General features: G+C 38.1%; 1 protein-coding gene across 10 annotated transcripts in view; it reads left to right on the forward strand.

The window, feature by feature from the left end:
- The window catches only part of rap1gapb (RAP1 GTPase activating protein b), a 107,602-nt gene that overhangs the window by 62,034 nt on the left and 32,746 nt on the right, over positions 1-12,822 (forward strand). The window contains exons 1-2 of one of the 10 annotated variants that reach the window (XM_026167060.1): positions 9,417-9,581; positions 9,843-9,874. The exons of 8 other annotated variants lie outside the window; for them this stretch is intronic. The gene's annotated coding sequence lies outside the window, so the exon portion shown is untranslated. Of the gene's footprint in view, positions 1-9,416; positions 9,582-9,842; positions 9,875-12,822 lie in introns of those variants that run through there. One more of the 10 variants, XM_026167058.1, reaches the window with a different exon arrangement.

A 12,822-nucleotide genomic window follows, 5' to 3' on the forward strand; every position in this document is an offset into this window, starting at 1 on the left:
AATAGTACTTCTTTTATACTGCATCTATATTTGTCATTATAAATTAAAATCACTACTAGTTAACTCATTTGGTACAGGACACACCTGAAGGGGCTTTTATTTTGGGATCGTGGGATATATTTATATTGTGTGTGTGCACAGCTGTTGCCTTGTAGCCATCTAATCTGAACAGTACAACTGCTATGAGCCTAATCAAGCCTTTGACTGACACTAGGAGATGAGTGGTAATGAAGTTCTCTTCAGTGTTAAAAGATGAAAAAGAGTGAGGCGAAGAGGCCTCTAATTGGGTATCCGTGCCACTTCAGATTGCTGTTAATGGCCAGTATTCATCCTAATATGGTGGTCAGTGTCATGGGGAGAAAGCAAACAGGAAGAGAGAGCGTAGCCAATTGCAGCTCAGCGACTGTCAAATGGAAAAACAAACTTGTTGAACCTTTTATATTTTCCACATTGGAACTCCTGTCAGGAGTCATAAACCTAAAAGCATAAATGCAACATAAAGAAACTGTAAAAAGAACTTTCCTAATATTGTGTCATACCCTTTATTTCTTCCTGTGTTGCCTTGGTATCCCACAGATGTTTATTTGGATTCAGATATTACGGGTGAAAAGGCAACTGCATCAAAATGAGTTCATTTTCGTACTCAATGAATTGGACAGTCCTGTATCTGTTGGTACAGAGTTTAACTCACCAGTTATTCTAGGGCAAGTTCATATCGTAGCATTAAACATTTACGACCTCCTACAGTATTTATATATATATATAATATGACATGCACAAGGTTATTTGTTCTCTTGCGTTCCTTTTTTGCTCTAAATTATGCTAGTGCACTCTGAAAGCTCATTGGTTGTCTCCTAGCACCAATTTGACCAGATCATCACTTGACTTGAATATCAGTTGCTCTGCGTAGCTGGTGTCACTCTCCTCTAACCTTTGTTCCCTTCATCTTGAGCTTCAGCACTCTGCCCCATTCATACTATTGCCTGTCTTGTTTTTCGCCCTATAGAGGGTCAGTTCTGCCCAAAGGCTACTCTTATATGTCAAGTAAGTGATCAGCTCTTTCTACATTGAACTCAATCATCTCAGTAAAAAACTATCAGTGCTTCCACTGTAATTTAACAATTCCTTACTTTTCTGACACCATGAAAATAAAATATTAACTTTGGAGAGTGCTTCTACCAGCATAGCATAACACAAGCCTCATGCAGGTTTGCACAAGTCTAATGTAACAAAACTGAAGTTGTGTTCACAGTCTGTGTGCACTTAGTTTTATTTACAGTGGTTTGTTGATTACCTATACTTAACTCATCTTTACCTGTACTGTCAATTAGGATTTTCCAGTTATGGAAAAAGAGATTAAAGGATGCCTCGAAGATAGAAAATAAATGTAAAATTCAATTTAAATGTTTCGAGCTTAAAACAGAAAAAAAAAAAATCACACCCCAAAACAGCCTCTCCAAATATGCTTTTGTTTTATAAGAACCTCTTATCTTATTATTCATATCTTGCATAATACAATTAGTATGACTAATGTTAATTATCTCTAGAGGCTTTCAGTGAGAACAGAACAAAATCCTTTCACAACCTTTTTTGTATCATTTTGAGTGGTGACACAGCACTTGTTTAGACAGTTTTTGTTTTTTTTACAGAAATCAGACAGCTCTATTTTATCATGGGTCAAAAGAAGCGGTATTGACTTTTGTTTTTGTTTGTTTATGGGCTGACTATGTGTCATTTTGACTGGTATCCAAACCAAAAAGAGACCTCTCCTGCAACCCTGTGTGTCTATTCCAAAGTAAGTTCACAGATAAAATCATTACAACTCAGTGTGTTTGGAATCTGGTCAACTTATTGAGGTTGTTCTGAGGCCAGAGTCAGAAAGCAGCAGTGCGATGGTACCAGATGGGGGTTGCCTTATTTATTGTATTTAGGACGCCTCTTCAGTTAATTAGATACTAGCATGCAGCTGTGGATGGTAAATGATGACTTTGTTAGGATCTTTTTAAAGTACTGCCCACCTTCTCACTATTCAAATAATTTTCTTGTAGCACAGAAGAGAATAAAATTGTTTTTGTTAGACTGAAGGCTCGCACAAAGGACCGGGTAAACTGGGTAAAGCTTCTCAAGGAGATTACAATAATATTGTAATGTTTAGAGTTGAGCGTAATATCTACTCTTTAAATCTCTTATAACATTACAAAAACATCTTGTTCACGTTCTTCCCTGTTGTCTCAATATAAAGACGTTTTTTATTTAATTAATTGAAAAGCTTGAGCTTATTGAGGGGGTAATGGTGCCTGATGTTGTAGTCATTTCAAATTATCAGAAGGTCAACTCCATGTAATCAAGCTCTATTACATCTCACATCAGGAGACGTATCAATTAGCCCCTGCATATATCTCTGTGAGCAGGATGAAAGAAAGAAAAGCTGAATGACGATGATGACGATGGAGGAAATTATGCATCATACCAACAGTATAACTGTTTGACTAGTGTATGCATCAGTGGTTTGCTTTGTGACAGTTATGTGCATTGTTTCTAAATGACACTATCAAATCAGTCCTCACACTTATCCAATGACGTATATGCAATTAGTGTCACATATTTCTAAGCTAATTTCCAAATCCCAGGTTGTCACTGGAGATGAAGCGTGACACTTTCTTTTGTCTGTAAAATGGGGAAGACAATGTCGTTTGGTGATGAGATTTCTAGAATGACTCATAATCACTTGATGTCGTCAGTAGTGATAATTGGTCTGAGTTTTTTTTTTTCATCTTCCGTACTTTTATTATGCATGTAAATTTAACAACTTCTAATTATCATGTGCTACCTTGATTTTGTGTGCCTGAATCACCATTTTATTATGTGGTACATCAGTTTCCTTCATATTCTTCCTTTTCACATCATATCCTTTAAGTATCATTTCCTTCTCTTTTTGAAGTTAACTATGTTGTTTAGTTTTTGGTTTTTTTGTGCCCTTTTGTGCCACAGGGAAAAGCCAATAAAATCCCAATAGCTCTAATCACCCAATTAGTCACAGAGACACTCAGAAACTTAGGAGTGGTGTTTGTTTCAATCCACTTATGATTCTGTTCCTTCATGATTAGGGCCCTGAAAGTGCAAGGTATTGATTTTAAAACTTTATTTGTAGTTGTGTAAGTTTACAATCTTACTAGGTACACTTTATTAGGTACACCTTGCTAAAATTGAGCCCCTCTTGCCTTCAGCACTGCCTTAATTCTTTGCATCATAGAATCAAAGAAAGAGCTTGAAGCAAGCCTTAGAGAATTTGGACCATATTGATGTGATAGAATCATGCAGTTGTTGCACATTTGTTGGCTGCTTAACCATGATGTGAACCTCGCCTTAGCCACATGCCAAAGTTTTGAGATCTGGTTACTGTGGATAATGTTTCAATACAGTTACCTCAATGTTTGAAAAAACAGTTTGATGCAATTTGAGCTTTGTGACATGGTGTGTAGAGCAGGGCGATATGAGCAAAAATATTTATCACGATATACATTTGAAAATTTGTGATAACGATATAACTGACGATATAATTGACACTAGACAAAATACTTTACAACTCCACAACTTTATTAGTGCAAAAAAACCCATCAATGTATTTTCACTTAAACAAGCAGCTGTTTATTATGTGCATTAAAGTTATATAAAAATGTAACAGTGCAAATGCAAATTCCTTGCTGACAGTTTAACCAAAAGGCATTTCCAGTGGAAACTGGCCGACATATCCTCAGCATAACATGTATAATATCCACAAAAGTTAAAAAGACGTTATACTATAATATTATGTTGAAGCACAGTACGTATCACTCCGCGAGGCTCCTGCCTACGATAGCCGTAATGCTCCGACAATCCATCAAGCGGTGCGGGTTCGTGGCTTAGCAAAGTCGTACTAAAACATTTTCCAAAAAACACGGTAATAACGACAACCCCGCTAGCGTGCGCTATGAAAAATAGTGCTTTGTTGTGTATCTGACGGACGAAAGCTAAACCAGTTCCACACCACTGAAGTTGCAGCATTTTTACAAACCATTTCTGGTTCATCCGTTAAATTTAACGATCCGCTTTTGCCCTTCTCATTCTCCGTCACCGGCACACTTTTTCCTCCATGTGCGTATGAAAACACTGCGCATGCGCGTTTTACCCATGTTCTATCGCGATATTTCATTTTCTTATCATTGCCCGACATTATACCGGTATTACCGTAAACGGTATGATATGGCCCAGCCCTAATGGTGTGTTACTGTATTCTGCTGGAAGTACCCATCAGAAGATGGTGTTGTCATAAAAAGAGTCCACAATAATACTCAGGTCAGTCCCAGCATTTAAACGATGATCAGTAAGAGGCCCAAAGTGTCCCAAGACTCATCAGCTCAAGCAACCTTTTTCCAGTCTCTTTTATCAAGTTTTGGTGAATCCATGTGGACTGCAGACTCAGTTTCCTGTTCTTAGCTGACAGGAGTGCCACCCAGTGTGTATAGGCTACAGGAGGCCTCTGCTGCTGTAACCCATTTGCTTCAAGATTCAGAACTCCTCTTTTGCATATCTTGGTTGTAACGAGTTATTTGAATTACTTTTGCCTCCCTAAAGCAGTCTGGCCATTCTGCCCTAAACTCTGACATCAGCGAGGCATTTTCACCCATAGAACTGCCACTAACTGATTATTTTTTGGAAATGAGACAAGGTTGCTTGGAACCTTGTCTCAGTCTGCAGTTGCAGAAGTTCTCAAGCTAGCACAACAACAATGGCAAAATTCAAATTCACTTAAATCATCTTTCTTCCCCATTCCGATGGTCAGTTTGAACTTCTGCAAGTCCTCCTCCCTATATCTGCATGCCTAAGTGCATGCAATGAGTCTCATGCGCATTAATAAGCAGTTGAATATGTGTAGCTAAAACGTGTAAGTGTAATTAAATGTTAAAAAAAAGAAAAGGCTGATGGTGTTAAATTAATTAAACATTTTTCTTTTTTCATTTTGTCCAGATAATCACTTGGTTTTCAGGTTTTGTTACTTAGTCTGTCACTATAAAAATGTCAGTTTTCTTTTATTGAGTTAACAAAAAAGTGAAAAAAATGTATTTGCGTTAAACAGTTTCAGCTGTTAAGGCTGATGAGACAAAGTTATTTGTAATTTTTAAAGAAACTAAATGAAACATCCTGCATTGATGACTTATTTTCTCCTTATTTTGCTGTTGGGGTTACATCTGGGAACATCCACTTAGGATATGGGTTTTGTTGCTAACATCTGTATTCATTGCTTTCTACATGTGAGCCAAACATCCCTGACACATTTAAAAAGGAAGTATTAATGGGTCATTGGTAAAAGCTCTTTGCAAACTTGTGATAAGTTGCAGGTAGAGGAAAATTAGATGAATAAACACATCAAAATCGAAATCACTGTCAAAAATCCTAGAGGAAATAGAAGAAAATACTAACATGAGCCATACATGGCTATGGTATTATTTAGGGACAAATTACAATATTTTAAAACCACTTTTGCCTAAACTGAACGTAAAAGTTTAATTTTGTGGATATACAAAAATTCATTTAAATCTAAAGACCTTCATAAAATTCAGAAAAACAGAGACTTACAGTATTGTAAGCTGTGGATGAGCTGTAATCTGTCAACCATATGGTATCTGCCGCACCATGGTCATGTGATTTCACACTCAGTTTGAGTCCAGATTATGACTGCCAAAATCAATAGAGGTGGGCACACAATATCTAAGTAATTATGGGAGCCAGTGGGGTTCTGGGAGTGCTGACAACACTGTTATTGTGAAAGGACTGCTTCCTTTTCCAACCTTACAAAGAAAAAAAAGTTCAAAGGCACGTCCTGCACCCTAATGCTACTAATGATAATTATGTGATACTATTCAATTCATTTTTATCTATATGGCACCAAATCACAACAACAGTCACCTCAAGGTGCTTTATATTCAAAATACTGAGAAAAGCCTAATAATCAGACTCCAAATAAGCAAGCACTTGGTAACAGTGGGGAGGAAATCCCCCTTTTTAACAGGAAGAAATTTCCAACAGAACCAGGCTCAGGGAGGGATGGCCATCTGCTGTCATTGTGATGTAAGGGGAGAGAGAAAAGACACACTGTGGAAGAGAGCTAGAAATCAATAATAATGTTTAAATGTGGTTAAAAGGGGTGTATAAAGACATAGAGAGAGAATAGAGGCGAGTGAAGAAGAAGTGCATCATGGGAAACCCCTAGCAGCCTAGGCCTATTGCATTCTAAGTAAGGAAAGGAAAAGTTTTCAGCCTAATCTCAATAGCATCAATGGTGTCTGTCCCTGAATCCAAACTAGGAGCTGGTTCCACAGCAGAAGAGGGGCGTGAAAGCTGACTGCTCTGCCTCATACATTATATTTGTGCTGGTTACAGAGTCCTAAACCCCTGGTAGAACTGAGATCAGTCTTAAGACATCAGAAACTATGTTTGATTTTTGAACTTTTAAAGCCACAATTCATCAGAAGGTACTTTTAAAAATATTTCAGCTATACTCAATAGGTCAGTAAAGTTTGTACATGAGAAGTGCTGGAGAATTCAAAACTGCAGGCTGATGGAGGGAGGATAGCTCCAAATAACACTGACGTGGCTGCATAACATTTTAAGGGAGGAAGTCAAGTATATCTTATTGTCTGCTAGTATATATGTTATGTCAAAAGGGGGAAAAACAATCTTTTAAATTAAAACGTTAGCAGTGCTTTAAATGCTGAATACTCTGTGCAGTGTGTGGTGTGTAAATGTTAAATTTAGTCAGGCTGCCTCAGGAGGGCACTGAGTGCAGACACAGAGTCACAGTGAGAAATACATAGAGGGGAACTGGGGGGGGAAAAAAGAGTCAGCATGAACCACATATAGTTGCTCCCATAATTGCAAATTGTATGGTTAACTTAACACTGCTGAATTCCCATAAACTAACTCTGAGGGGCAGAAAAAAGTAGTCATAATGTGTATAGTCAACCTGCTTCTAGCCTGACTTCCATTTGTTGTGCCCCATGTAAGCATAGATCCTCTTTCATCTCCAGCTCCACCCCGCTGGCAGCTCAGAGGCTTTAACAGGCAGAAAGGTGTTGATTGTACTTAACCTGCATGCTTCATGCTGCCTCTCTGCTCTACCTGTTGGGGCTCAACTATGTCTTGGTGATTCCTGCAAACCCTGGGGAATCTTTCCTTGGTGGCTGGTAGCACAGCTTTATCTGCTACAAAAGCAGAATATCGGTAATCTAGTGTAACAGTATCTCCTGGGCAGTAAATGAAAACTGTGTTTTTTGTGTTCATTTCATTGTTTCACCCTGGCTTGTGTAAGTGTGTATGTGCTACCCGGAACATTATATTCTCATGGGTGTGGTAGGTGTGAACTAGCATCAAAAGCCTTGAGTCACATCCTCTTGCAGCTTTTGTAATACTTGTAGCCTGGCTTATATTTCATATAGAAAATATGTGAGCAGTTAGACAGTGATGTTTTCTAAAAGTAGAGCCTTCTTTATTTCTCTTTAAAATAGTCGATCATTTATCAGACCTTCCTAACTGCTGTATGTGTGGGATAGTCTTGTATAAATAGCACTGAGTGTTAGAAAGCTGAGTCACAACCCCCTCTCCTAAAAAAATTTCTGTGACTCATTTTGAATAATAACTTATTTTCTAAAATCTGAAAGCATGAACACTTCTCTTCTACTATTCTATATTTGGTGCGGAGAGGTGGACATGAGAAGCTGGGAAACTATATGAAATCTAGTGAATGCCTTTTATAGAAGTTTTTGTGACTGTGTGCGGTAGCCATAGTGTTGTCCTTTACTGTCTTGTAGACAGGAGGAAAGTACAGGATGAGGGCAGGAGGACACAAGGAAAGGAAAAACCTGAAAACTAGACCACTAGGGGAGGGGAAAAGTCAGTTCTGTTATGTTGTTTATGTTTTAGTTGTATTGATAATAAGCGTCATAGTTTAATAAAGATTGACTCTTACTTCACCACTCTATATTAGCATTTTGAGTATAATTAATTTCCAAAAGAGACAAATACACTTTGGTCAGAAGAAGACTTGGTGTATTTGGCTCTATGACCTTGCTTTGGGACATGGAGAACAGGAACAAGACTCCAGCAAAGAACAAAGCAGATTAAGTCCGACACAATATGGAAGGTGGAGTTCGTTTGGTCTTGGGTTACAGCATGACGTGCAGAGAGCAGCAGCTGTCGTCAGGCTTAAGCAGTTTTTACCTATGTAGGTCTATGTGAAGTTTGCCAATAAGGCATAAAGAATGGTAGCAAGTGAGGCAGCAGCTGATGTGGTTTGGCATTAAGCTGAGTTGCTGTCAGCTGATATACTGGGATTGCAGACTGAGCTTGACTCTGTGGTCAGCCCAGTAATGTGCTCAATTTAAAGATGATTTTGAAAGCTTTTATTCAGAAAATTCCCACAGATGTTGTGATAGTGTAAACCTCGCTTTGGCAATAACAAAAAGAGGACATTGTGACAGTCTAAATTAGAGTAAAATTTCATCATTGTAGAGGGGAGTGTTACTGCCAGTCACAAAAAAAAATTCTGAATGAACTCTGATGAAATGTTTATTTCCAGAATTGTGTCTTTCGTCCCTCATTGATAGAGGTTTTGTAATGATTTGAGTATGAAAATTCGCCAATATATATCATACTATGTATACTATACCCTGTGAAATACATAGATAGAAAATAACTCAAGTCGTTCAAACATCCGTGTGAGATTTTGTACCTTGATTTGTAACATGTCTCTAGCTTCCTAACAAAAAGGAAAATGTGATTACTCAGTAATGCATTAGCCAACAGTGCCTGCGCTTATTCCTCTGTGGGCTGAGCCAGTGATTTTCTCCATTATGTGTGAGTCTGCTTCAAAATCTGCAACATTGGAGAGCTTTTCAGCTAACTGCCTGCCACTGTTGTGTCAAATGGACAATGGAATGGTTAGGCTAATTTGTGCAGCAGGGGTTTTATGATGTTGAAACAAGCTGTCAGAGTGAGGCAGATAATAGGACAGAGAGATCTGATATTGTAGTTCAGATTAGGTAATGTCCCTTTTCTTTATAAAAAAAATAAATAAATAGAAGCTTGCTTTCAAGCCAACATCCGACTGCAGCATTTGGTCATTTTGAATTAATAGAATCTGTTATTAACAAGCAATGAAAATGCAAAGCAAAGTAACACTCAAAACTTGGATGGACATATCTTGATCATAGATTATCAGAAAAAGTGGGAGGAAGGCGGAAAAACAAAGGGGATACTTTGCAGGGAGGGAGAGTAAGAAACAGCGGAATAAAACCAGACAGGAAAACGCTGGCATGCATGTGAGGAATGGGAAGCGAGGGAGAGAGCAAAACAGGGAGGGCAGGACGGAGAGAGAGGATAAGGGAGGGCTGCTCTCAGCATCATCTGACAGGAGAGAGGCTGATCTCCGACAGCAGGTGTTGGAGGATAGAGAGTGAGTCAGACAAACGGAGAGAGCGATACATAGAGGAACACCAAGTTGTTGAGGAGAGATTGAGCTGCAAGTGAGCCAGTACTACAGGCGGGTAAGCATGGAAAGAGATGATGGAGCACACTGGCTCTGTTAGGATGAACTGCTGAAAGATAGATGAATTGAGCCAAACTCAACCCAAGATAGACAGATGAAAGAAAGCGAATGACAGAATAGAAACAGCTAAAGAACAGTCTTACTCTTGTGTAGGTGTTTCCGTCTGATCCTGATCTGCATTGATCTCTTTATCAAATGCCACTTTGAATGTTGAACTTTCTCTCTCGCTCTCTTTATCTCCTTCCCTCTTTCTCTCTAGTCCACCCAGGAAGTGGCTGACTGGCATCTCGAGTAAATGACTCTGCTTTCATTGTGCATTAGCTGCTGTACTTGATTAGATTAGTTGCTCTCTACTAAGTGGACCTGCAAAGCTTAGGGGTTTATGTGTACTTGTCTCTTTGAGGCTGCGCGTGTGTGCATGTGGGTGTGTGCATGTCCATGTCTGTGTTGTTGTTGGTAAAAGGAAGGATGCAGCCAAGCAGGACATTACTCTTAAAGCTAAAACGTGATCCTGATATTATTTTTGTTCAGTATTTATGAATCTCCGAAGCCCGAGCCAAGAGCAAGAATTTAATCTGCAGAGCTATTGAAGAGTGAAACCTGAAGCCGCTCCAAGGACGATGAATTGGAAAATAGCATTCTGTTGTTTGAGCGCTCACATTCATTTGAGTTTTGTTTGACTGTAATGTCAACAGTTATCAAGCAGAAAATGTGCCAGCGTGTCCACAGAGTTTGTGCTTTGCCAAAGCAAAGTCTCTAGTTCACTCATTTTGCAGCAACTCCAGGCTCTGTTTTGTGGTGACACATCAAGGGAAAAGCTGACATGATGATGATGATTTTGATCACCATTTTAGCAAAACACAGTTACTGCTTTACACCCGGTACTAGTGGAAGCAAAGCGGGAATAAATAAATATGTTGTGGTTTAGATAATGGGGCTGTTGTTCTTGTGCTGACTTTATTTAGTGGTGGTTTATTTGTTTTATTGCTTTTTGTTGGGAGATTTGCATTTGAAATGCATAACTATATTTGTCTGTGCAAATTGCATATGTAGTTGGATTGGATTTTTGTTTTAATTTAACTATATGACCTAAAATCATTAATTGGACCAAACACAACTGGGTGGATCTTTATGATGCTCTTATTTTAGGTAAGTTTGAAAGTTTGATTTCTTCTTGTTGCATACATTAATCCTACCTCATTTAGGCATTACTTACAAAGCACTGGGTAGCATTTGTGATCTCATTTAAAATGCACCGAGGTCTCCTTGCTGTGCATAAGTTGTCTCCTAAACCCATTATGGTAAGCTTTAATGGATAAACTTACTGTACTATTAATAGGCAAGGTTACTCTACCATAGCAGCACTCGACCAGATGATATCTGACTCCTCCTGCAGTGCCCGTGGTTATCGTTTGTTTGCCAAAAAAAACAATGCATCATTGAGCCGGACATGTGCAATATTCATGTTCAGCCAGTATTTAGCCTGGGGTCTCTACTGTTTGTTTGATAACCACTGTAGATGGTAATCGCTGATGAGCCTCCCAGATGACCCTTCAGATGAACGTTTTAGATAACCATTTTCTGCTTTTTCATGCTTGTAGACCTGACCTTAGGCTGACTGAAGGCAGAGTTGTTAGACAACTGATAAACAGAAAATGACAAATTGTCAGTATATTTTAACTTTTGTGTCAAGCTGTAAAATAATGTTTATTTGTCCTGTTGTCCTATTTGTTAGCAAGATTACACAAAAAATAATCTTTCCAATTTTAATTAAACCTTTAGAGGGTTATAGCACAAGCGAAAGAGCACATTGCAATTATTTTGGTGTGAATCAAAAGGTTAATGTTTGATTTTATTTCACAATTTTGTAATAACTAACATTAACTACAACTGCAGCTTTTCTCGTTATATGAATAGATCAGTTGCATTTAACGGAGGGTATGCAAAGAACTGTAGCTATTTGAGAATATGGGCGTTTGTAACAGAGCTATAATAACTATTAATGTGAAATTGATGTTATTATTTTGCTGCTTAAAGATTTAGATGTGTGTTTGTGTTGTATTTATGTATTATTTCTTCGCGTGAAGTTTGGCACCCATCTAGTTTTGCTGGTATGGTTTCATAGTCTTGGATCCAAATGTGACTTTTAGAGAAAAGAAATTATATTTACGTGGCCAGTACATTTTACTGTTAATTTGATAAACTAAATAAATGCGTTTTCCTCTGTTTGTCTGACCATGACCCTGCATGCTCTCTGTGACTACAGTACCCCTGTAAACACAAACTACTCAAAATAATATTTTTAATCCAGTTTGTAGAGCATTCAGTGTTGTCCCGCTCATTGGCATTTGCAGGTGCCGCACAGCCTGCGCCTTGGTTGGAGAACAGGAAGCTGGAATGCTTATCAGAGCTCATGACCTGGCAGTCCGTGGAGGCTGCTGCTGGTAAACACAGGATTAATTGGTGGATTTAGATTCAGAATGCTTTGTGTCCATTTTAGAAACTTCTGGGAGCAGAAATGAAGAATAAAATTAGAATAAGACTGTAATCCAGAAATTAAAAGGCCTGAAGATCAGTATCAGTTCTTATGCAGATTCACTGTTTGTCTATGGTATCATCGGTAGTGTTGCATAGACTGAGCATTTTGCAGTTATTATTAGGTGTTATCAGTGTGTCAAAAATGAAAGCTTAAAGTGGCTCTGTGTCATGCTGTTTAACTTCCTTTCTACAGTCTGTTAGCCAAAGAAATTTGAAATTAAAATGCATTTCTGGCATATTTGGGTAATTATTTATAATTATTTATCATTTATACATGTCCTATATAATATTCAGCAAATCAAGAATATGTTTTACTTGGATAACTGGAGGTAATTGTTTAAAAAAAAGACTATCTTTATTAATAGTGCCCATATTTATTTTAATTTCTCCCAACTTTCATGTGTAACCTAGATTTTGGGCTTATTTTCTTTAAATGGAGCATCTTAGAGTGATTCAGGGGTTAGGTGATGTTGCTAGGTGACACACACCTTTATACAGTTCCAGCTGTAACAAGAATTCAACCTCAAAAAGGAAAAAAAAGAGAAGCTTTGTGCACAGCATGTATGCCACGGAGAAATAGATGTAACTATGAGATGAATGTGTTGTCAAGAAGAAAAAACTATGACAAATTTATGTTTGTGGTGGTGACTGTGGGCTCAGCCCATAAAAACAGATGATCAAGGATCTTTTATTAACACTGG

The sequence above is a fragment of the Astatotilapia calliptera genome, chromosome 5, assembly GCF_900246225.1.
Source record: "Astatotilapia calliptera chromosome 5, fAstCal1.2, whole genome shotgun sequence".
Taxonomy (NCBI): domain Eukaryota; kingdom Metazoa; phylum Chordata; class Actinopteri; order Cichliformes; family Cichlidae; genus Astatotilapia; species Astatotilapia calliptera.